The sequence below is a fragment of the Lissotriton helveticus genome, chromosome 4_1, assembly GCF_964261635.1.
Source record: "Lissotriton helveticus chromosome 4_1, aLisHel1.1, whole genome shotgun sequence".
Classification (NCBI taxonomy): domain Eukaryota; kingdom Metazoa; phylum Chordata; class Amphibia; order Caudata; family Salamandridae; genus Lissotriton; species Lissotriton helveticus.
Genome location: NC_136063.1, coordinates 289,440,607 through 289,467,527, shown reverse-complemented (window position 1 = coordinate 289,467,527; position 26,921 = coordinate 289,440,607). Strand labels below are relative to the sequence as shown.

The 26,921-nt window shown below is 45.6% G+C and overlaps 1 protein-coding gene across 1 annotated transcript in view; it reads right to left on the bottom strand.

Moving 5' to 3' along the window:
* LOC144827992 (uncharacterized) overlaps positions 1-26,921 on the bottom strand; it is a 557,648-nt gene that overhangs the window by 174,159 nt on the left and 356,568 nt on the right. The gene's annotated exons all lie outside the window — the stretch shown is intronic.

Genomic DNA, 26,921 nt, shown 5'->3' with positions numbered 1-26,921 from the left:
TGTCGTCATTCATGAAATCACATCAATTAAAAAATCACTGTACGAATAAGTACAATGACTGCAGAGTGTGTGAAAGTAAAGCAAGCACAAGAATGAATTAAAACAACATGGAACGCCTCTAAGAAAGGTAAAATAACCAACACCTCAGAGAGGGTTTGAGATCTTGGAGCATGCATGAGGAATACAGTGCTTGCATTACATGTTCTAGTCACAAATGGATACAATACAGGAGGTAAGGGTTAGGGCCTCATTTAGTAATTTAAATATGCACAAAGTGCATAATATGCACCTTGCACAAGTGTACTCTGCGTACACAAGATGTGGGAAGATAGTAAAACAAAGGACAATGGGTTCGAAATGTCTTTGTATTATGTACTAGACAGCACAAGAGTTTACGTGCTTTTCTATTGATTATATGGCCAAACATAGTTGACTCAACACTTTCTGCGGTCCAGTCTGTTGCGATTCATATCCTCACACTTCTCCACCTCAGCACATCTGTTGGGATGCAAAGCCCTCAGGTGCTTCCACTTCCCACTGGTTTCCACTGAATATTGTCTTGCACCTGGAGGCATAAAATGTACATAACCACCTGCACGCTTTTTGGACAGCTGCTACAACACTGATTCTTTCTCTAGCCTAGGTTGTTGTGGTTTAGCAGAAGTGGATTGAATTACAATAGTTTTTTTATCTTCTGATATTGCACATGTGATAGTCCTGGAGGATGAGGTGCTCGTGTATCCAGGTGTCCGTTTCTGTTCGAGGCCGTGATGGTCTGGGAATGCATTTAACCAAACTGCCTCTCTTAAACACTAATCGGGTAATGGTAGTCAGGGTAATCATATAAGGCAGTGGGCTTGTTTTTAGATAGGTGTTTCCTGAGTGCCCAATCAAATGGCTGCTTTTATTTTATTCATTTTTGACTTCTGATAGGTACCATAGTACTCACATAGGACCATACAGCCACCGAAAGAGTGCTGCAGGTTTTACTACTTGTTCTGGGTTCTGTGGGAGGACAGCGAGACCTGGAACTTGTACAATTTTACTTTTAAAGGATCATTTTATTTCAGCTTTGAGCCCAGGGGTTTCCTCGCAGGCACAAATAAGAAAGATCTCTTCCAGTTTTTTGCGAAATGTCTGCGTTTTAAGGTGTCCAGGGACCGCAATACCCTGAAATGATACCCCAGTACCTGTGACTCACAGTAGATCTTTTTGTGGTTGGTTGCTATCATCATCTTTGTTCATCTCCAACAAGTTCCTGTAGTGTCCTAATTAATAATACGAGGACACAGGAATGATTATCTATCATCACCTTTATTCTGCACGTCTTGTCTCTTCCAGGTCCCTACTCTAACTGCCCTCGTCTTGTCTAAACCCCTCCTCTTCCCTTGACTACGCTGACTCCGCCCACCCAACTACTAGACCACTTATCGTGTTACATCTCCCCCTTTCTTAATAAACAAAGAATTAACAAATTCACAGTTCTTCAATCAAACGCCTGGGCCGTTGAATGTTTCTTCGAGGTCTTGATGATATGTTTCCAGCTTCAGCCTCGGATTCCACTTGGGGATCATTTCCCGCCGCACCATTTTCTTGAGTTGGTCTTTCAAGCCTATCAGGCCTATCAGAGACCGTATTGTCTGTCAACTTTTCTAGAGACTCTCTCATGGCCTGTGAGCATTTCTGAAAGTGAGATGCATTTCTTGTGGTCCGGCGCTGGTCAGATTCTGCCGTAATCATCGTGCCCTTTTGTCGAGTAATCAGCAGCGGTTGCGGCCGGAACCGACAGTCTGTCTTGCGTTGCTGTTCTTGCTTCACAATCACGCAATCTCCTTCGTGCAGTGATGGCGACTTAGCTCTCCTTCTCGCATCCGCATATGCCTTCATTCTTTCTTTCCCATGACGATCTACATTTGCGACTTCTTGATGGACACGGAGAGGTGACACAGCCCTTAGTGCACCCTCCCAAGTCGGGATGCGAGTTCGTATTGGTCGCCCCAGCATCAGGGTGGCGGGACGTTTTCCAGTGGTGGCATGAGTTGTTCTGTATGTTCTGAGAACTTCGTTGAGTGCCACCTGTAGATCCTTTTTTTCCACAGTGGCCTGTTGATACATTTTCTTCAGTGTGGCCATAAACCTTTCAACCGTGCCATTTGCCTGTGGCCATAAGGGTGTGACCTTTCGATGCTTAAAGTTCAAATGTTTTGCGAAAGCATCAAACTCACGTCCATTGAAAGGAGGACCATTGTCTGTTTTTAATACTTTAGGCACTCCCCACGCTGCAAATACTTCATCCAGTACCATGAGAGTGCTGGAGGCACTTGTAGATGGCACAAACTGGGCAATGGGAATCGTGAATACTCATCTATAATCACCAGGACATATTTGCCTGTTTGAAGAGGTCCATAAAAATCCATGGCAAGTTCCTGCCACACTCCTTCCGTTAGTGCGGTCATTTGAAGTGGAGCGGGAGGATCTCCATGACTGATCAACTGACATTGCGGGCAGTCTTTTAATGTCAGTTCCACAAGTTGGTCAAGAAGGGGCAACCATATACGTTCTCTCAAAGCCCTTTTAGTTGCCACTATTCCCCTATGGCCTTCATGGGCAAGATTAACAACGCCCTGGCGTAATTGACGTGGAACAACAATTCTCTGGTCCCTCAGCAACAGCCCTTCCTTGGTAGCTGAGAGCTCATCATACACATGTCGAAAGGCTTGTAGTTCCTGGCGAAGTGTCGGATCCGAAGATTCGTCATCACTGTCCTGCCTCCATCGGTTTGATTGTAACCGACACAGTACTTTTTGCAACACAACATCCTGAGCAGTGGCGTCTCGAATCACTTCCAAAGGGATTGCTGGAGGTTGAGCGTGATCCACTACAAAATGAATATATTCCTCAGCAATAGAAGGACTCGATGTAGATGATGGCTGGGGATGACGAGACATGTAATCAGCAGGGTTTTCTGACTTCCCCGGTTTATGTACGATAGTGAAGGTATATTCCTGCAGCCGCAGGCCCCACCGTTCTATCCGCGGGGGCATTTGGGATCTTGGATTCCCAAAGATGGAAACAAGAGCCTGATGATCAGTGATCATGGTGAAGTGTTTTCCGTAGATGAATACGTGAAAGTGTTCGCAGGCCACCACTACCGCTAAACTTTCTTTTTCAGGCTGCGAGTAAGCCTTTTCAGAATCAGACAGACTGCGACTCGCGTATGCCACAATACGTCTCTTGTCAATGTCATTTCCATATTGGGCCAGAATCGCACCAAGACCCACAGGACTGGCGTCCACTGTAATTTCTGTCTTCCGGCGAGGACTGAAGTATGCCAGGTTGTTGGCGGATTCAACCGCCTGTTTAATTTCCCGAAAGGCTTGTTCACACTGAGAAGACCAGACAAACGGCTGACCCTGTTTCGTGAGTAACCTGAGCGGATGGCTGATCGTGGCATAATTTTCAATGTAGCGGGCACAGTAACTGGCCATGCCCAGAAATGATCTCAGATCGCTGACGTCCTGAGGGCTCCTGGTTTCATTCAGCGCTGTTACTTTATCAGGGTCTGGCTTCATACCCGAACCGGAGAAGATGTGCCCAAAGAATTTGAGGGTTTCCTGATAAAATTTGCATTTGTCTTTATTAGGGGTTAAGTTGGCTTCCAGAAGTGCATGACACACCCGATCCAGCGCCTTGTCGTGTTCTTTCACGTCAGATCCATATACAAGAATGTCATCACTATAGTTCAAAGTGTTAGGGATATGGTGAATGATCCGACGGATGGACTCCTGAAAGATCTCAGCAGCCGAGGAGATGCCAAAACTCAGCCTTTTATATCTGAATAATCCCAGATGAGTTGCAAAGGTGGTGATGTACCTGGATTTGGCATGCAATTCGAGCTGATGGTAGCCCTTGTTTAAGTCCAGTTTCGAGAATACTCTTGCCCCATTTAATGCTGAGATCATGTCGCTTAGATGTGGTCCAGGCTGTCGCTCCCTTTCAATGGCAGTGTTGGGGAGCCGCATATCCACACACAGTATTACTTTACCAGCTGTTCCTTTCTTAGGTACAATCACTACTGGCGACACCCATGGTGTCGGTCCATCTGTCTTTTCAATGATGTCTGCAGAAAGGAGTTCTTGTAATTTATCTTCTACAGCCTGTTGGAGGTGAAATGGTACTCTTCGAGGGTGTTGGGCTACAGGTTTGATTTGTTCATTGATGTGAAGTTGAATCTGACACCCTTTCATTTTTCCAAGCCCACTGAACAATTTGGGGAATTTATGGATGATGTCGGGATCATCACTGACCCTGTACAGCCTCGGGGCCTTCAATCACATGGATGAATGCTGGTATAGACAGTGTCTTGTGTCGGAGAGTCGTTGGAAATTTTCCCAAACAGGGAAGGGGCTTCTTGGACATCCACGTAAAAACCCGGATGTGAGCTGGACTCAAAAGCGGTCTTGGCTCCATTTTTTTGTATTCTGTAACTGGGATGTAATTTAATGATGCTCCACTATCCAGAACAAATTTGGCAGCATGATCTCCCACGCTGATGTCTAGTCAAGGGTACCTTTTAAGTTGATCAGGGTCTGCGATCATATTTGCATATTCCACTGTATACTCAGATTCACGTGATGATGAGCGGGAACTTCTGGAACTTCTGGACGGTGATCGTCTCAGCCATTGAGACTTCCGCGAGTCTCGGCTGGAGTGTGATGACCCTGATGATGACTTCGGTCTGTCCTGAACCGCTCTGGCTTGATGTCGTCTCACGTTGAGTCGCGATGACCTGGAGGTCCTTGTCGCTTCGCTCCGTTTTCTGCTGTGGTAATCCCCACACATGGCCTCAAAATGGTTTGACCGACCACACTTGTGACATCGCTGACCCATGGCTGGGCAGGCATCCACATGTAGATACTCATATCCGCATCTATAGCACTTGCGTGATTGATCAGGCCTCCTGCCTCGTTTGCTTGAATCGCGTCTCCGCCGTTCTGTGTGTTGATAACGTGATATAGTTCTTGAACTCCCTTGTCTCTCCTTTGAGTTTCTCCGACTGCTGCTGGCTTGAACTCTGCACACCTGTTCCCTGCCGTCTGCTCGACCGGTCTCCATACTCTTGGCGTGCTCTTCCGCCTGATCATATACACGGGTCATTTCTTCTATGTCATCCAGTTCTTGACACTTTCTTAGCAGCCGCCTCCTGAGTGTTTCGGAGTAACAACCATCAATGATCTGTGATTTGATGGCAGCATCAGTTGAGAACGTGTCGAATTCACAGTGTCGAGACAGTCGGCGCAGTCGAGTAATGAAGGTGCTAATTGCTTCCTCTTTTCCTTGACGCGCTTTGTGGAATGCGTGCCGTTCATAGTCCACGTTCCTCTTATGAAGGAATTTCTTGTTTAGAGCATCTCGTACCTTGCCATAGTCTGCTGTGTCGGCTGGTGGAAGATCTTTGATTATTTTGCTAATTTCTCGTCCAGCCAGATTTCTTAAGGCTATCAGTTTCTCATCATCCTCATTCACCTTTGACCCTTTGATGTAATCTTCAAAGTCCTCAAACCACTCCTGCCACCGGGGACCCATGCTTCCTCCAGTGGTCACTGTTAGGGGCTCTGGTGGTCGCAGGTGAGACATTCTCGAAATTATTGGTTTAACCTCATTGCGCTGTGGGGAGTTGTTGGGAGTTGGCATGGTGTGTCCTTGTGTCTATCACTGTTTGTATATTTGTCCTTGACAAGGCTTGTTTATTTGTCAGTGTCAATGCTTATTCACCTCTTGGTGTCAATGCCCCTTTTATTTTAATTTTTTTTTGATTTTTTGAATGCCTGACTTCAAAATGGCCTCTTCAAAATTGCACAGGGATGTCCTTCCCAGCTGCCTGACTCCAAGATGGCCGCCCAATTACCACGAGGCTTGACTACATTCAGCTCGTCTCCACATGCAAATCTCCACTTGGACTCACCCAGGCCTTCCTTCTAGTCCTGCACCTTTCTTCTGGGGTTTTCTTCTCTCCACCACCAGGTAGGCTCGAGGTTTCAGTCCGACTCGATCTCCGGACACAGATGCGATAGCTCACGCATCGGGGTGAGGTTTTCCGACGGGGCGGCACAGTTTCTTTCAGCGGGACAGCGCTTCCTTTCTCGGTGCTCAATCAGTCCCCACATTCATTCATGCAGCATAGCAGGGTCGGGGTTGGGCTCCCGATCCCTTGCTTGATTTCCTTCGGCCTCACTTCAGCCCATACTCACTCGGGAGCTGGCAGTCTTTTGGCACGAACAGCGCTCGATTTGAAAAATCCCTCTCTGGCACTCGGGCAGCACTTCACTCAGCTACCCCAGGGGAACTCCACGCGATTTACAAATCGCAGAGTGCAGGTCTTGATCGCTGGTCGTTCCGACGGCGATCTTGGCGGGCTCGCGTGTCGCTACAGCGACTTGATCAGCGCGACACCCAGGGACCGGACCGTGCTTGCTTCTGGGGTCTTGGGATAGCGGACTGCTACATCCCACCCTCGTCGCCAGTTGTAGTGTCCTAATTAATAATATGAGGACACAGGAATGATTATCTATCATCACCTTTATTCTGCACGTCTTGTCTCTTCCAGGTCCCTACTCTAACTGCCCTCGTCCTGTCTAAACCCCTCCTCTTCCCTTGACTACGCTGACTCCGCCCACCCAACTACTAGACCACTTATCGTGTTACAGTTCCCACCTCATTACTCCCATCTAGTGTGCTCTGCTCTGTTTTTTTGGTCGTTTTTCATTGTTGGTAGCATTAAATATAATTAGAAGTTATTATGGCATTAAGAGGAGAATAAGGCAAAGATCAGGTGCATTCGAAAGAAGAAGAATGGGAGAGAACCACTACGCAATCTATTATGTGGAAGTCATTCTGTAACCCAAAGGAGAAAGGAAGGTAAATGCCACATTTGTAACTTGCAATTTATGTAAGAGATATTACTGTCAGATTTTTTCAGGACTTCCACAATGCTTAAACATGCATTCCTGCCAATTCAGCACAGTAAAAAGGGGACACAATGAAGAGGAGGGAACATCCACATCTTCTGCATCTCTCCGGAATCTTCAAGCTGGAAATGCTCTTCTAGCCAATGTTCTTGGTGTGTAAATGAGGGAAATAAACTGCGTCAACACAAGGCTGGACTGTGGGAAATGTATTGCCTGTCGGAGGGCAACAGATAGTGACTAACAGGTGCCTGAATATGAAGCCATTTTCAAAAACATATTTATTTACTCAAGTTGTTATACTGCTTTCTTCTTATTTTTCAGTTAATCCCTCAATATTTGGAAAGCTAAAAACACCCAAAGGTTCTTATGAGAACCATATATCTTGGTTAAAAGATATAAAAAATAGTTTTGTTTGTTGTAATTAATTAGGTTATTGGTTGAGGTGGTGAAGACCTTCCTCAAGCAACAACCACAATTCTCATCAGGGTCAACCACAAAAGCCACTAAATTAACCTGGGCTTAACTTATAGGTACTAAGTAATTATGCAGTACACAAACAGTAATAAAGTTACAACACCGCATAAGATAGAGCCCAAACCAATTTAGAAAAATAGAGTAAGTTCAGATTTTTTTTTATGTTTTAGTGAAAAATAGCTGTTAAAAGATCAAGTCGCTAACCACGGATATCTGGTTAGAAGAGACTAGGGCAAAGTCTCAAGTTAAGGTGGACCCCAATGGAGTGTGGGTAGGATACATGATGTGGATCTGGCCCATCTTGCTTACCTTCGGACTTAGCACCCACCCCCTTTCCTCCGCCCATCGGGTGTTCCAAGTAGGCATTATATCCTTGTGATATCCGGCACTTGAGGGACTTGATAGTCTGGCCTATCTGTTGCATGGCCTGAAGCACCCCTGGAGGTGGAGCATGTGGTCCTCCCAGCTGGAACGGAACACTGCAATGTCATCCAAGTTGGCAGCACTGAAATCCTCCATCCCAGCTAGGATCCTGGTAACCAACCTCTGGACCGTGGCAGGGGTATTCCTCAACCAAAAGGACATAGCCCTAAGGAAGTGGCCCTCTGGGGTTGAAAATACTAACATCTCCTTAGCCCCCTCGGTTAGGGTAACTGATGTTACGTCAAAAGTACTTAGGAAATTGGCAGCTCCAACCAATATATGAGTCATCAGCTGGGGAGATGGGGTGAGCATCAGTCTTTGTGAGTGGGTTGAGCCCCGTATAGTCCATACAGAACCACAGTCGTGGGGCAGCACCCAGTGGGGCAGCTTTGGGTACCAGCAGAACTGGGCTGGACTAAGGGCTACTGAAGTGCGCAATCACCGGTAAGTTCAGAAGGACACTTCCTCCTAGATGCTAGCTCTCACCTTGTCAAAAAGCCTTTTCATTTTATTTTTCAAAGGCATGCTGTTCTTAGTGTCAGTATTAAGCGCACATAGATTAGTGAGCCAAGGGGTCCCGTCCCTCCTTTACAAGACAGAGAGGTCCCCTAACAGGGTGGCCTTACAGGAGTTCAAAGGGACTGAACCAACATCCTTTCTGCAGCACCTCCCTATAGGAAAAAAGAAGGCATGGTAAGAGGATTTCCCATTTCTGCCTCAAAGGCTCTGACAGGCCTATAACCATGCATTTAAGGCTCTCATTGAACCTCTTAACAAGCTTATTGGTCTGAGGATGACAGGGTGTGGAGAACAGGTAAGTTACTCTACACTCATCCCACTCTGACTTCATGTAGGCTGACATGAATTTTGTGCCCCTGTATTACACTACTTTTGGGGAACCCCGCCTGGCTAAAAATCCCCATCAGGGCTATAGCCACTGCAGGTGTAGCCACAGAGGGCCGCAGGCAGCAGGCTAGGCAGAGCAAAGCAGAAGTCCAGCAGAGTGACAGTCCTTTCAACAACACAGCAATCCTTCTTCTTGGCAGAGTGTCCTGAGTTGGGGTGTCAGGGCTCCAGGACTCATACCCAGGTGTTTTTATAGTGGGGGAGACTTCAAAAAGAGGCCTTTGAAGTACACAAGGTCCCTGTCCTGGCTCCAGACTCACTACAGGGGGGTATGCAGCTCTTTGTGTGCAGACAGGCACATCCCTATTCAGGTGCAAGTGTCAGCTTCACCCTCCCATCCAGCCCAGGAAGACCATGGGTAATCAAGAAGTTGATGGCCCATCAAACACACCTGAGCTCCCTTTGAGTGTGAATGTCTAGAGGAATACCCAAAGTCCAGCTGTCACCTACCCCAGATGTGTATTCAGAGACAGGCAGAGACAAAGAAGGATTAAAGTAAGGAAATTGCTACATTTTAAAGGTTGAACAACATCCTTCTGGGAGAGTTGATTTACAGGAGATCTGCGAATACAAGTGCCAATGACCACCCTTTGTTCAAGTGGGCGAACCATTTCATGTAATAAAAGCCTTAAACTTTTCAATAACTACTGATGCCGATGGCAGCTGGCAACATTTCAAATCACTGCATTCTACACTTTTGATACACTGGTGTCCCATATTAAGAAGCGAGGAAGTACAATTACGTGCTTTACAAAGTTTCTATAAAGTAATTCTAGTCTGGTTCAGAGCGGCCCTCCTCTACAATGTAATGAGTACATAATTAGGCTTCATTGTTGGGAGACTTGGCTGCTATCTCGTAGTTTGCATGCATGCATGAACTGAGTGATTATATTTCTTACACACGCCAAACAGAGAATGCTTCTAAGTTCTTTCTGCTTCTAAGAGAATCTCTCTACGTTTTTGAAAATCTTCGTTTAGGCAGTCAACCCTTCATCAAAAATTATTTTTCAGCCAATTAATTCTTCCTGAAACAAAAGTGATTTGTTGATTCCTTATTTGAAACGATGGTGTCTAAAATCACAGTAAAGGCCAGATTCCCAAATACACTGCTTTCTTGGTTAGGCGGAATATCTTCGCAAGACTTTCCAGGCTGTGTTTCAAATGTAATTCGGTCGGTTTCCTTGGGGCTTGGTCACTCATCTTTGAAAAATCACCTGTCTCCTGACAGTTACGAGTTCAAGCTAATCAGCTTTGTGAGGTATGTCCAAATCCAACAGGTTGTCTTTTTGTGACTGCCCAACGGCATTATGGGACATGTAGACTGAAGTCAGTAATATCGAGAAAAAATGTTTCATCAGTTTCAAGGTGTTCCTTGAGCCTGTGTTTTTACAGAGGTTCAGGGGTGTGGGACCACTAAAACTGTAGTTGTAGCATGTTAAAAGTAGAAGACAGACTCAAGTACACAGTAAATCAAATGAACAATGCTTTATTAACAAAAAAACAATAATGCAATTACATTTGGTTTAAACAAGGTCATTAAAAAGGTTTCATTGATAAACACAAAGTTAGTAGTCAAGCAACACATTTTTTAAACGCTTTATTGACAACACAAAGGTTAACAGTGAGTCCTGATTGGCTTTAATGAATGTCATTGTAAAATGTTTCACCCCTATTGTTTTAAACAATGTTTTTGTTTTTGCTAATGTGGCCACACCCTGACAAATACCAAAGGCCTGCAAACTTGATAACAACACCCACTTATATTGTGTCTAGTGCGGGTGGGTTTATTGTGGTTACAGGTTTTAGGACGCACTATGGGTGTACCTTTATGAGAGGGTCTCCCTCGGTATTTTCATCTTAATGTTGGTAGAGATTTGTAGATTAATAGAAAGTAATCAGAAATGTGTGTGTGTGTGTGATAAAGCCAGCCAGTGTTTTACAAGAAATAAACATTGGCTGGATGATGATTTATGAGTGTTACTGTTCTTTATCAGCCACACTGGGATACTAGCCAACATCACCTCGCCTACGTAAGTATTGGACTGCACTCCTTTGGTACCCTGAGAGAATCAAGAGCCACAATGGGGCACTAGGTTCACTGTAAAGAGAAAGTTGCAGACTTATTACTTGTGAAGAAGTCACATGCTGTGCAACTTACAGTTTTTCAACCTCATGTCTTCTACTCATTTATGCTACTCATTTATCGCCCACCTGGTTAACATGCCCAGTTTTTTCAGCCTTTTCAGGCAATATTTCTATTCTAATGCTAGTCTCCATGCGAGTAATTTATCAATTGCTGGTGATTTTAAGATTAAGGCTGGTGATTCTCTGACACAACGGCTTCTCGTCGCATCACTCTGAAACTTTAATCCTATATATTGTGCTTCTTTCTACACTTATAACGAAGGACATGTTTATATTTTGGATCACATATTCACTACTTATCAGTTGGTTTCTAATATAAATAAATTCCCTGTATTTACGAATGTATATCAAGAATTCACAAACAGAATCGTGGGAGGCCCAAATGGATGTCATACTGTATATTTGTCTGTCATGGCAGAGAAATACTTAGTAGCAGATCCGACTAAAGAGGTGGGAAGTTGTTGAAACAGTGTGTGAGTCACATTATAAAAGGCACGCCCACCTACATCCGCCAGGTTTTAGCCTGTACTGCCATTCATCAAGTATTTCTATAAGTCTGAGGCATTGTTTTAATGTGCTTTTCACCTTTCACATTTTAACTAAAACTCCATGGCTCACTTATGACCCTAGATTGTCCTACTTCTCTTCATCCAGTGCTGTACCACGGTCTGCTCTCAACTTGGAGAATGGTTTGAAAGGTTTGGTAAGTCATGCTGGATCTACCAATAATTACTGCCCTCATTTTGTGTGTTTAATCAATGCCCGCTCCATGCCTAAATATGCCACAGACCTTTTAGATTTCATTTTATACTGAAAACTGTCCGAGTTAACTTTCTGGCCCCGATATTGCACTTGCTATTCCAAGTGGTGACTTGATTGTACATGTTGATCAGATGCATTAAACTGGTAGTGGGGTGACAAGTATTTAAAACTTCTCTTTACAACTTAACCAGCTTCTCACTCCAAACATTACAATTGCTGACTCTTTGTTTTTAGAAAAACATAAGCTTGGAGACGTGGCTTCAGTGCCACCTAAGATGGCCACCTGATTGTCGTCCTCTGCACTTCAGCCGAACCCTCGGGGCAGTTTATGCAATCACCTGCAGAATAATCACTAGGAAAATCACTGCCCTACCATGTGCACCTTCAAGGATCCAAACATGGCCAATCATTTCAACAAGTGAACGCTACTACACTCTTTATTTCCCCTGAGTTTTATATAGGTGGCACTTGACCCGAAGGTTTCAGGTATCAGAGCGCTTTACATGAGCACAAGTTGTGTGAAACAAGGACACATTTATTAGGTCTTGCCTAGCGAATGCAGCGCATGCTTTGCTTCGTCTTGGCGAGACTATTGTTGTCGGTTTGTTGTGCGAAGGGGACAAAACATGTGCGCGCCCGGACAGGCGATGTGCACGCGCACTGTGACAGGAGATGTGCCCTCCGTACGCGTGTACATCTTCTGTCCCCGTGTAGGGTTGGTGTTACACAGCGCGCGCATCGCACACTTTCGCTTTCCCTCTCCCCGTCGGCTCCACGGAGACAGCTTTTTGTAACTATACTCCTTCCCTGCCAGCACTTGTCCGCATTTTGTGGTAGAAATATATCAAATCCGACTAGCCCGCAGAAAGCCTGTGAACAGTTTGACGCCACATGTTTTCGTGCATTTTCTCGCTCTGCGAGGGACGGTTGTTGCACATAAGTATCTCTGGTAACAGCTCCTAGGTAAGAGCCTTCGGGTCTGTTCTGTGAGCTAGATAAAAATCGCTTGTTGATTTTACTTCATGTCACTTATAAGTTAGTGTATGTCTTTTTACCAGTCAGCTCCAAAAACAGTGAAAAGTGATGGAGTCCAATTATTGCTGCTATTTGTGACAGTTATTTTATTTAAGATAGAAGGTTAACATTGCTATTTATAGAGATCAAATTAATCCCTGTCACCAATGCAATAGCACCACAAAATCATAGAGGTACAGAGCATGCACTGAATAGCCTCTAGGCGCTGCTAACATCTGTTACTGTTGCTCTGATCTACAGCAGTTACTTCACCCACTGGATTTTTAATGTGTGAGCTGCAAGTTTGATCACATGTCTATAGAAGACGCTCAACCAACTGACCTATAGCGTCTAATTAGTTATTACATTTTTTCCAGCCAGTCCTTTCCTCAAGGCCAAACACCACCAACTCAGCCTGCCAGAAAGTCTGAAATATCATAAACTATGGTCAAATTGGAAGGGAAGGAGAGGCTGGTAAAATATTGCCAGGCTCCGTATTTTACATGTTGACACGTGGAGCTGGCTGAGCAATTGCTCCCTGCATACAGAGGAACTTCCACCACGCTTACGAGTTAGCCACAGCAGGTGCTTTAACCTCCTCCGCCTTGTGTACGAGAGGAGGGAGATGCCTCTGGCGATTACATCACCAGGCCTGGAACCAAGAAATGAATATTTATTCCATGACATTTGACAAAAATAAATGTGCGACCATTGTCAAGTCACTGTTTCTGGTGAACCCATTTCAGGTACCTGCTAACATTGGAGCAGCTTAGAGACGTCCATATTAACTATTAATGTTTGTATAAAAACATGCACAATTGCTTACATCATAAAAATGCAGATTTACATTTTTTAGCAATAGGCTCAGATGTGTACGGCTGTGTTAAGAAGCCCGTCTGATAAGAATGCCCCCCCGCATACTCTCATAATGTGGCACAGATCGGGTGAATACCGTCTGCTGGTCGACCATCCTTTATGTAGAGCACTGGCTAGCTGTTTCTAGGCTCTTGAGGGCATATCATCGGTCATGAGTCCAGAATCCACCCTTCTTTGTTTCCATTTGTTTTCAATCAGAACTACCAATGCTGGTCACACCCATGTGCCCACTGTACCACCCCTTAGGAAATGTCTTTCAGTCTCTTTTTATAAAGGCACATGAGTAAAGTCTTTAACAATTCAGCGTACGATTACGAAAGTAGTAATACCATGGTGCTCGGGCCATTCTTACAGCTTTGGATCACCTAGTATAGTCCCAATATTCGCATTTGTAGGATTGTAATGTAAAATAGGTGTTGTTGGTATAAGTATTTGGCAGCGCAACATGGACCCTAGAAGGTGGAAGATGCTGTGGCCTCCTAAAAATATCTTGGGCCCTGGCACTTCTTAATTTACAAATTAAGCACTGGAAGCCGCTGACATTTTAAAAGCCTAAACCAAGAAACATAGGGGCATTTTACCAGGGAGTGCCTTGGAAAACGCACAACGCACATTCCCATATCGCCGGCTATCGCCGGATTTCATCGCCGTTTTAGCGCGCAATTATCAATGCGCATCAGGTAGGCAAATAGAAATCCGGCGATAGGCGGCGATATGGCACATTAGCGCATGAAAACAAACGTTTTCACGCGCTAATGTAGGCCTTGATAATATGGGGGGTGGATTCAGCTTTATGATGCACACCCCCATGTTATCAATGCCTAACGCCTGGTCAGAGCAGGCGTTGGGAGACCTGCGATAAATGAGTTTATCGGAGGTCTTTTCCTCCCATCGTCTTCCTTGGTAATAGGGTGTTCCCACCTCCAACTACATTTTTCATGTGGTTGGACGTGGGAACGCCCACTTTGCATGTCATTAGCGATGTTTATCGCCGACATGCAAAGTCGGCTTGGGCCAGGCTTTAAAATCCCCTTGTTAATAGGGCTCTAGCAGTATCGCCGAGAAAGCGGCGATACTTGCCCTTGGTAATATGCCCCAGTGTGTGCAGTCTGGAAGAAAGATCTTTATTTCACAGGATGGATCTACTGTCACTGTAAACAGAAGAAAAGACTATCTCAGTCCACACTCGTTCAAAAATGTGTTCTATATAATGATCCTTACTTTTTTCTAAGTGGTGATTGTAATCAAATTATGGATCAATTTTTTGACAGACAATCTTCAATTTGATTTTTTCCTAATAAAATTCACAAACAATTTCTCCCTACTATTCTTCAAAATGCTTTGGTCGACTCTTGGAGACTTTCTAACCCCACCTTCCGACAATACACATTCTATTCTGCTACTCATGGTTCCCTTATATGACCATAGTATGTTTTTGTTCCTAAACCTTTGTCACAACACATAATTACAGCTTTAATTAGTCTAATAAGGTTATCAGATCATGCCATGGTTGTTGGATTTGGTTACCCCCTCAACCTGATTCTCATAGGCGGGGATTTAATAACTCATTGTTAAAAGAGGCACAATCTTCCACATTATTTACTTCATTTTCCTCTGAATTTTTCTTGATTAATAACACCCTCTCCACTCCTCCCTCTTTGATATGGGACACCTTTAAAGCAGCGGCTCGAGGTTTTACTGAAGATAATGTGTCCAAAAACAACAAAACTTGCAAGAAAGTATACTACTCTTTATTATCCTTCATAGAAATCCTAGGCCAAAGTACTACTTTTCTAAGTTAAACACTGATTTTCAAAATTTACTATCTGCTAATTTACAGATTAATACTCTCTCGACTAATTTTTGTTAAGAAGTAGTGCTCACTACTGTGGTGGGAAAAACAAAGCTGGTAAATTACTGCCCATTTATCGCAAAGTGTAAAACAATGATTTCATATTGAATCTTTTGTAGAAGACATTATATATCCAGTACAATGTTCTGTTATTGATGACTATTCAAATCTAACCCACACGTCTTGTCTTTCTCAAGTAGACTTTGCTTCTTTGGAAGACATTTTTACATCCAATGATATTTACGAAGCACTAAACTCTTTGAAAAAGAGAAAACACCGGGACCAGACAGTTTTACAGTAGAATATGTTCTGCATTTCTCAAACATTTCATCCTACGACTTTCACACTTGTTTAACCATTTTATAGATTCAGGCTCTGCTTCAGGTAGTTTCCATGAAGCCACAATCTGTCTGGTACATAAGGAAGGGAAGGACCCCAATCTATGTAAAAACCTATCTCATTGAATAATAAGATCTCTGCAAAAATCTTAGTGATCTCTTTAGAAAGCTTCCTTCCACATCTTAGTGGGAAAGAACAGTCAGGCTTCATTAAAGGTAGATTTTCCTCTGACAATACTAAACTGTTTCCTAATATTCTTAGTAAGGCTCCTCTTCTTAAGACTCCTCTTGAAGCAATAACAATAGATGCGGGAAAAGCATCTGATAGGATTGACTGGTACTTTATGTTAAAGTCTTTAGCCTGGCATGGTTTTGGTCCTAAGATATTTGCTCTAATTTCCCTCATAGCAATCTTCACAAGCAGCGGTTTCTGTAAACGGTGTGGTGTCTCCATATTTTACTTTACGAATTGGTGTTTGACAGGGTTGTTCTCTATCTCCGTTAATATTCGACCTTGCTCTTGAACCTTTCCTTACCCTTATTCATCTTAACATATCCATCCCTGGCTTCCCTTATGGTGACCGTCAACTCAAACTTGTGGCATGATGAGGATGTTCTTTTTCTTTTGTCCCAGGGAAAATACGTACCTGCACTTCTTAATAAAACAGATCTTTTCTCTACAGTATCAGGTTATAACATCAATAAAGAAAAGATGGAGGATCTTCCTTTGAATAAATTTACTTTTAAACAGACCTTCTTAAACTCTGGTCACTGTGCGTCATCATCTAAGATAAAATACTTACATATTTGGTTTACAAATTCAGTGCTTGGCTCTGTTACTGTTAACCTTAAGGAACTCTTTACTAAAATTGAGAAGTTGCTCTCCTCATGGAATCCTCCATATTTGTCTTGGTGGGGTCATCTGGACTTGATAGAAATAATGATTTCTCTCTTATTGCTATATACTAATTCTATGTTACCAGTTTATATTCCCAAAGCTACAAAAATAAATGATCTGCTTTCTAAATTCTTGTGGCATAACAGTAAAGCAATGGTATCTCCATCTCTCCAACAAAATCCAAACTTGAAGGTAGTGTACATTTTCCAAATTTTAGTAACAATCAACTGTATTTGGTTTATGCCAAGCTTCCTTTTTTGATTTCTGATTCTATCTCACCCTTTCTCCTTAATGGCTTCATATTGAAAAAACTCTTCTTCATCCCTTTTCTCCAAAAGAAATTCTCTCTTTTTCTTCTAAAGCTTCTGTGATTCCCTCCCCACTTTTTAAATATAACACTTCCTAGATAAGATCCACCTTCACTTCCAGCACGCTGACTGGCTCTGCCTTCTTCGCTATTCCTATCTGGTATAAGAAACTTGTTAAAATTAATGAGAAACTGATTTTTTTGAGTTCTTCGAAGCATAGGAGAATTATGTGGGTAAGTCAACTATTTCAAAATGATGTTCCTCTCTCTTTTCCTCAATGTGAACAGATATTTAAATGCCTCAAACCTTTCATATTCACTTTTATTTATGTATAAACACCATCTTGGACACTAATTTCTTCCTACCAGTTGATACTTTCTCTCTACCACAGAAGACTAACCTAACCAAACTTCTTACTTCTTCTTCTAAAGCATCTATAATTTACAAAGTTCTCTCATCCTCGTATCCATCTTTAACCAAATCCAGAGCTGCACTATTTTGGGAAGGAGACCTTAGTGTTAATTGGGATGTCACTTTTTGAAATAAGGTATGGTCTTGCATTTATAAACTTTCTAGAGCAGCTAACATCACTTATGCTCTCATTTTGGCATAGTCTGGTCACAAATCAAACAAATAGCACTCCTTCAATATACTATATCTATTTTAGGCACTTTAATGGATTTTCTCCTACCTTACCAGATTGTAAACTATAAAATACTTTCTTAGCAAACGCCTTCCAACAAATTGTGATGAACTGGAAATGTTCATCTGAATTATCATATAAAGGTTGGTGGAACCATGGCTGACCCATCATAAATTAGAGACTATGTATATGTATATGTCTCTCTCCATGCGCTAATTCTCATAATGCTCAATTGTTATAGTCACCACTAATCCCTTTTCTTAACACTACTGCTAATTGTATGTCATCCACAAGTTATACATTGTCGAAAACTTTCAGCCGCCATGAATATTTTACCTTTCTGTTGTTTCTTATATACAAAGGCTCTAATTATTCAATGTTATTATGACTTCAATTTTGTATTACCTATTGATTCTTTATATTAAGTGTCATATTGTGAAGAATAATTATTGTTTATAAGGATTATCTTTCGTAATTATTCCTTCCTCCCCCCACTTTTCACCCCTACTAAAATTATGAAAGACTTTTATTGTTTGCTAAATTCTATTTTCCAATGTAATATTTCTGTATAGCTTCTTTTATGTTGAATTGGTTATATAATTTAAGTCTCTTTAAAAAAAGAATTAACATAGTCTGTAAATCAAGCGTTTCTTTAAAAATGCTACTCATTTATCACCCTCTTGGTTAACCTGTCAAGTTTGTTGAGGCTTTTTAGACACTATTTCTACTGTTAGTCTCCTTGTAGCACTATATATATATTAAACAATGAGTTTAATTCCCCACTCATGATAAAGGCCATATTTAGGATTTTACTTTAACTACAACTTAGTTCCTGATATCCATATATTACCAATATTAACTAGGCTGATCCTTAGGCAGTGACTTACACTGTGACACTGCACACCCTTCTAACAAGCCACACTTGATCTAAATAGTCTTTCATAAGACAGGATTCGACTAATCGCTTGCCTATATGCATGACAGACACATTGCAAGATTCCATTCATGAGCCAAAGGATACCAGCTTCTTTCACTGGTTTATCAATGTTCTGGATAATAATATTTCTCTGAACCTCTTAGCTGCTGGGGCTTTTCTCCTCCTAGTGCTAAGCCCTTTTTAGATTCTTGGCCTTCCTCATTTTTTTTTCACCAAATATCTAGTCCAAACTTGCAGTCTTTTTTTTGGGTGATTCTAAAGTTACCAGTTGGATTCTTCTGGAGGGTACTGAAAATGCCCAAATATAGCAACTTTTGTGTGAAAAAATGAGAAAAGTGTGCTGTGAATTCAGGCTAGTGCAAACACAACAATGATGGACAGAATGTGGATCAATGTCACACATTCACCCCAGTCAAAAGATCTGGGCCCAAATCCATCGTTTTTCCACTCCACACCACCCTGGGTTAGACAATGGCGATATGCAAATCAGCGCTGACCCTGTTGCCCCATGGGAACAGTCCAGTCCGAACTACAAAAGCCATGTCCTTCCCAGAACGGAAACAAGCATCCGAGGACCGGCCCGGTTTCGAGGTAACACCTCTCATCAGCCCGGCTAGCTTGATTCCAGTGGTGTGGAGTGTCTGGGACTCACGTCTGAGCATCCCCAGTACACTTAGAGCGGTAACTGCAAACACAACAATGATGGACAGAATGTGGATCAATGTCACACATTCACCCCAGTCAAAAGATCTGGGCCCAAATCCATCGTTTTTCCACTCCACACCACCCTGGGTTAGACAATGGCGATATGCAAATCAGCGCTGACCCTGTTGCCCCATGGGAACAGTCCAGTCCGAACTACAAAAGCCATGTCCTTCCCAGAACGGAAACAAGCATCCGAGGACCGGCCCGGTTTCGAGGTAACACCTCTCATCAGCCCGGCTAGCTTGATTCCAGTGGTGTGGAGTGTCTGGGACTCACGTCTGAGCATCCCCAGTACACTTAGAGCGGTAACTGCAAACACAACAATGATGGACAGAATGTGGATCAATGTCACACATTCACCCCAGTCAAAAGATCTGGGCCCAAATCCATCATTTTTCCACTCCACACCACCCTGGGTTAGACAATGGCGATATGCAAATCAGCGCTGACCCTGTTGCCCCATGGGAACAGTCCAGTCCGAACTACAAAAGCCATGTCCTTTCCAGAACGGAAACAAGCATCCGAGGACCGGCCCGGTTTCGAGGTAACACCTCTCATCAGCCCGGCTAGCTTGATTCCAGTGGTGTGGAGTGTCTGGGACTCACGTCTGAGCATCCCCAGTACACTTAGAGCGGTAACTGCAAACACAACAATGATGGACAGAATGTGGATCAATGTCACACATTCACCCCAGTCAAAAGATCTGGGCCCAAATCCATCGTTTTTCCACTCCACACCACCCTGGGTTAGACAATGGCGATATGCAAATCAGCGCTGACCCTGTTGCCCCATGGGAACAGTCCAGTCCGAACTACAAAAGCCATGTCCTTCCCAGAACGGAAACAAGCATCCGAGGACCGGCCCGGTTTCGAGGTAACACCTCTCATCAGCCCGGCTAGCTTGATTCCAGTGGTGTGGAGTGTCTGGGACTCACGTCTGAGCATCCCCAGTACACTTAGAGCGGTAACTGCAAACACAACAATGATGGACAGAATGTGGATCAATGTCACACATTCACCCCAGTCAAAAGATCTGGGCCCAAATCCATTGTTTTTCCACTCCACACCACCCTGGGTTAGACAATGGCGATATGCAAATCAGCGCTGACCCTGTTGCCCCATGGGAACAGTCCAGTCCGAACTACAAAAGCCATGTCCTTCCCAGAACGGAAACAAGCATCCGAGGACCGGCCCGGTTTCGAGGTAACACCTCTCATCAGCCCGGCTAGCTTGATTCCAGTGGTGTGGAGTGTCTGGGACTCACGTCTGAGCATCCCCAGTACACTTAGAGCGGTAACTGCAAACACAACAATGATGGACAGAATGTGGATCAATGTCACACATTCACCCCAGTCAAAAGATCTGGGCCCAAATCCATCGTTTTTCCACTCCACACCACCCTGGGTTAGACAATGGCGATATGCAAATCAGCGCTGACCCTGTTGCCCCATGGGAACAGTCCAGTCCGAACTACAAAAGCCATGTCCTTCCCAGAACGGAAACAAGCATCCGAGGACCGGCCCGGTTTCGAGGTAACACCTCTCATCAGCCCGGCTAGCTTGATTCCAGTGGTGTGGAGTGTCTGGGACTCACGTCTGAGCATCCCCAGTACACTTAGAGCGGTAACTGCAAACACAACAATGATGGACAGAATGTGGATCAATGTCGCACATTCACCCCAGTCAAAAGATCTGGGCCCAAATCCATCGTTTTTCCACTCCACACCACCCTGGGTTAGACAATGGCGATATGCAAATCAGCGCTGACCCTGTTGCCCCATGGGAACAGTCCAGTCCGAACTACAAAAGCCATGTCCTTCCCAGAACGGAAACAAGCATCCGAGGACCGGCCCGGTTTCGAGGTAACACCTCTCATCAGCCCGGCTAGCTTGATTCCAGTGGTGTGGAGTGTCTGGGACTCACGTCTGAGCATCCCCAGTACACTTAGAGCGGTAACTGCAAACACAACAATGATGGACAGAATGTGGATCAATGTCACACATTCACCCCAGTCAAAAGATCTGGGCCCAAATCCATCGTTTTTCCACTCCACACCACCCTGGGTTAGACAATGGCGATATGCAAATCAGCGCTGACCCTGTTGCCCCATGGGAACAGTCCAGTCCGAACTACAAAAGCCATGTCCTTCCCAGAACGGAAACAAGCATCCGAGGACCGGCCCGGTTTCGAGGTAACACCTCTCATCAGCCCGGCTAGCTTGATTCCAGTGGTGTGGAGTGTCTGGGACTCACGTCTGAGCATCCCCAGTACACTTAGAGTGGTAACTGCAAACACAACAATGATGGACAGAATGTGGATCAATGTCACACATTCACCCCAGTCAAAAGATCTGGGCCCAAATCCATCGTTTTTCCACTCCACACCACCCTGGGTTAGACAATGGAGATATGCAAATCGGCGCTGACCCTGTTGCCCCATGGGAACAGTCCAGTCCGAACTACAAAAGCCATGTCCTTCCCAGAACGGAAACAAGCATCCGAGGACCGGCCCGGTTTCGAGGTAACACCTCTCATCAGCCCGGCTAGCTTGATTCCAGTGGTGTGGAGTGTCTGGGACTCACGTCTGAGCATCCCCAGTACACTTAGAGCGGTAACTGCAAACACAACAATGATGGACAGAATGTGGATCAATGTCACACATTCACCCCAGTCAAAAGATCTGGGCCCAAATCCATCGTTTTTCCACTCCACACCACCCTGGGTTAGACAATGGCGATATGCAAATCAGCGCTGACCCTGTTGCCCCATGGGAACAGTCCAGTCCGAACTACAAAAGCCATGTCCTTCCCAGAACGGAAACAAGCATCCGAGGACCGGCCCGGTTTCGAGGTAACACCTCTCATCAGCCCGGCTAGCTTGATTCCAGTGGTGTGGAGTGTCTGGGACTCACGTCTGAGCATCCCCAGTACACTTAGAGCGGTAACTGCAAACACAACAATGATGGACAGAATGTGGATCAATGTCACACATTCACATGCTTGTTTCCGTTCTGGGAAGGACATGGCTTTTGTAGTTCGGACTGGACTGTTCCCATGGGGCACAGGGTCAGCGCTGATTTGCATATCGCCATTGTCTAACCCAGGGTGGTGTGGAGTGGAAAAACGATGGATTTGGGCCCAGATCTTTTGACTGGGGTGAATGTGTGACATTAATCCACATTCTGTCCATCATTGTTGTTTTTGCAGTAACCGCTCTAAGTGTACTGGGGATGCTCAGACGTGAGTCCCAGGCACTCCACACCACTGGAAGCAAGCTAGCCGGGCTGATGAGAGGTGTTACCTCGAAACCGGGCCGGTCCTCGGATGCTTGTTTCCGTTCTGGGAAGGACATGGCTTTTGTAGTTCGGACTGGACTGTTCCCATGGGGCACAGGGTCAGCGCTGATTTGCATATCGCCATTGTCTAACCCAGGGTGGTGTGGAGTGGAAAAACGATGGATTTGGGCCCAGATCTTTTGACTGGGGTGAATGTGTGACATTGATCCACATTCTGTCCATCATTGTTGTTTTTGCAGTAACCGCTCTAAGTGTACTGGGGATGCTCAGACGTGAGTCCCAGGCACTCCACACCACTGGAAGCAAGCTAGCCGGGCTGATGAGAGGTGTTACCTCGAAACCGGGCCGGTCCTCGGATGCTTGTTTCCGTTCTGGGAAGGACATGGCTTTTGTAGTTCGGACTGGACTGTTCCCATGGGGCACAGGGTCAGCGCTGATTTGCATATCGCCATTGTCTAACCCAGGGTGGTGTGGAGTGGAAAAACGATGGATTTGGGCCCAGATCTTTTGACTGGGGTGAATGTGTGACATTGATCCACATTCTGTCCATCATTGTTGTTTTTGCAGTAACCGCTCTAAGTGTACTGGGGATGCTCAGACGTGAGTCCCAGGCACTCCACACCACTGGAAGCAAGCTAGCCGGGCTGATGAGAGGTGTTACCTCGAAACCGGGCCGGTCCTCGGATGCTTGTTTCCGTTCTGGGAAGGACATGGCTTTTGTAGTTCGGACTGGACTGTTCCCATGGGGCACAGGGTCAGCGCTGATTTGCATATCGCCATTGTCTAACCCAGGGTGGTGTGGAGTGGAAAAACGATGGATTTGGGCCCAGATCTTTTGACTGGGGTGAATGTGTGACATTGATCCACATTCTGTCCATCATTGTTGTTTTTGCAGTAACCGCTCTAAGTGTACTGGGGATGCTCAGACGTGAGTCCCAGGCACTCCACACCACTGGAAGCAAGCTAGCCGGGCTGATGAGAGGTGTTACCTCGAAACCGGGCCGGTCCTCGGATGCTTGTTTCCGTTCTGGGAAGGACATGGCTTTTGTAGTTCGGACTGGACTGTTCCCATGGGGCACAGGGTCAGCGCTGATTTGCATATCGCCATTGTCTAACCCAGGGTGGTGTGGAGTGGAAAAACGATGGATTTGGGCCCAGATCTTTTGACTGGGGTGAATGTGTGACATTGATCCACATTCTGTCCATCATTGTTGTTTTTGCAGTAACCGCTCTAAGTGTACTGGGGATGCTCAGACGTGAGTCCCAGGCACTCCACACCACTGGAAGCAAGCTAGCCGGGCTGATGAGAGGTGTTACCTCGAAACCGGGCCGGTCCTCGGATGCTTGTTTCCGTTCTGGGAAGGACATGGCTTTTGTAGTTCGGACTGGACTGTTCCCATGGGGCACAGGGTCAGCGCTGATTTGCATATCGCCATTGTCTAACCCAGGGTGGTGTGGAGTGGAAAAACGATGGATTTGGGCCCAGATCTTTTGACTGGGGTGAATGTGTGACATTGATCCACATTCTGTCCATCATTGTTGTTTTTGCAGTAACCGCTCTAAGTGTACTGGGGATGCTCAGACGTGAGTCCCAGGCACTCCACACCACTGGAAGCAAGCTAGCCGGGCTGATGAGAGGTGTTACCTCGAAACCGGGCCGGTCCTCGGATGCTTGTTTCCGTTCTGGGAAGGACATGGCTTTTGTAGTTCGGACTGGACTGTTCCCATGGGGCACAGGGTCAGCGCTGATTTGCATATCGCCATTGTCTAACCCAGGGTGGTGTGGAGTGGAAAAACGATGGATTTGGGCCCAGATCTTTTGACTGGGGTGAATGTGTGACATTGATCCACATTCTGTCCATCATTGTTGTTTTTGCAGTAACCGCTCTAAGTGTACTGGGGATGCTCAGACGTGAGTCCCAGGCACTCCACACCACTGGAAGCAAGCTAGCCGGGCTGATGAGAGGTGTTACCTCGAAACCGGGCCGGTCCTCGGATGCTTGTTTCCGTTCTGGGAAGGACATGGCTTTTGTAGTTCGGACTGGACTGTTCCCATGGGGCACAGGGTCAGCTCTGATTTGCATATCGCCATTGTCTAACCCAGGGTGGTGTGGAGTGGAAAAACGATGGATTTGGGCCCAGATCTTTTGACTGGGGTGAATGTGTGACATTGATCCACATTCTGTCCATCATTGTTGTTTTTGCAGTAACCGCTCTAAGTGTACTGGGGATGCTCAGACGTGAGTCCCAGGCACTCCACACCACTGGAAGCAAGCTAGCCGGGCTGATGAGAGGTGTTACCTCGAAACCGAGCCTGTCCTCGGATGCTTGTTTCCGTTCTGGGAAGGACATGGCTTTTGTAGTTCGGACTGGACTGTTCCCATGGGGCACAGGGTCAGCGCTGATTTGCATATCGCCATTGTCTAACCCAGGGTGGTGTGGAGTGGAAAAACGATGGATTTGGGCCCAGGTCTTTTGACTGGGGTGAATGTGTGACATTGATCCACATTCTGTCCATCATTGTTGTTTTTGCAGTAACCGCTCTAAGTGTACTGGGGATGCTCAGACGTGAGTCCCAGGCACTCCACACCACTGGAAGCAAGCTAGCCGGGCTGATGAGAGGTGTTACCTCGAAACCGGGCCGGTCCTCGGATGCTTGTTTCCGTTCTGGGAAGGACATGGCTTTTGTAGTTCGGACTGGACTGTTCCCATGGGGCACAGGGTCAGCGCTGATTTGCATATCGCCATTGTCTAACCCAGGGTGGTGTGGAGTGGAAAAACGATGGATTTGGGCCCAGATCTTTTGACTGGGGTGAATGTGTGACATTGATCCACATTCTGTCCATCATTGTTGTTTTTGCAGTAACCGCTCTAAGTGTACTGGGGATGCTCAGACGTGAGTCCCAGGCACTCCACACCACTGGAAGCAAGCTAGCCGGGCTGATGAGAGGTGTTACCTCGAAACTGGGCCGGTCCTCGGATGCTTGTTTCCGTTCTGGGAAGGACATGGCTTTTGTAGTTCGGACTGGACTGTTCCCATGGGGCACAGGGTCAGCGCTGATTTGCATATCGCCATTGTCTAACCCAGGGTGGTGTGGAGTGGAAAAACGATGGATTTGGGCCCAGATCTTTTGACTGGGGTGAATGTGTGACATTGATCCACATTCTGTCCATCATTGTTGTTTTTGCAGTAACCGCTCTAAGTGTACTGGGGATGCTCAGATGTGAGTCCCAGGCACTCCACACCACTGGAAGCAAGCTAGCCGGGCTGATGAGAGGTGTTACCTCGAAACCGGGCCGGTCCTCGGATGCTTGTTTCCGTTCTGGGAAGGACATGGCTTTTGTAGTTCGGACTGGACTGTTCCCATGGGGCACAGGGTCAGCGCTGATTTGCATATCGCCATTGTCTAACCCAGGGTGGTGTGGAGTGGAAAAACGATGGATTTGGGCCCAGATCTTTTGACTGGGGTGAATGTGTGACATTGATCCACATTCTGTCCATCATTGTTGTTTTTGCAGTAACCGCTCTAAGTGTACTGGGGATGCTCAGACGTGAGTCCCAGGCACTCCACACCACTGGAAGCAAGCTAGCCGGGCTGATGAGAGGTGTTACCTCGAAACCGGGCCGGTCCTCGGATGCTTGTTTCCGTTCTGGGAAGGACATGGCTTTTGTAGTTCGGACTGGACTGTTCCCATGGGGCACAGGGTCAGCGCTGATTTGCATATCGCCATTGTCTAACCCAGGGTGGTGTGGAGTGGAAAAACGATGGATTTGGGCCCAGATCTTTTGACTGGGGTGAATGTGTGACATTGATCCACATTCTGTCCATCATTGTTGTTTTTGCAGTAACCGCTCTAAGTGTACTGGGGATGCTCAGACGTGAGTCCCAGGCACTCCACACCACTGGAAGCAAGCTAGCCGGGCTGATGAGAGGTGTTACCTCGAAACCGGGCCGGTCCTCGGATGCTTGTTTCCGTTCTGGGAAGGACATGGCTTTTGTAGTTCGGACTGGACTGTTCCCATGGGGCACAGGGTCAGCGCTGATTTGCATATCGCCATTGTCTAACCCAGGGTGGTGTGGAGTGGAAAAACGATGGATTTGGGCCCAGATCTTTTGACTGGGGTGAATGTGTGACATTGATCCACATTCTGTCCATCATTGTTGTTTTTGCAGTAACCGCTCTAAGTGTACTGGGGATGCTCAGACGTGAGTCCCAGGCACTCCACACCACTGGAAGCAAGCTAGCCGGGCTGATGAGAGGTGTTACCTCGAAACCGGGCCGGTCCTCGGATGCTTGTTTCCGTTCTGGGAAGGACATGGCTTTTGTAGTTCGGACTGGACTGTTCCCATGGGGCACAGGGTCAGCGCTGATTTGCAT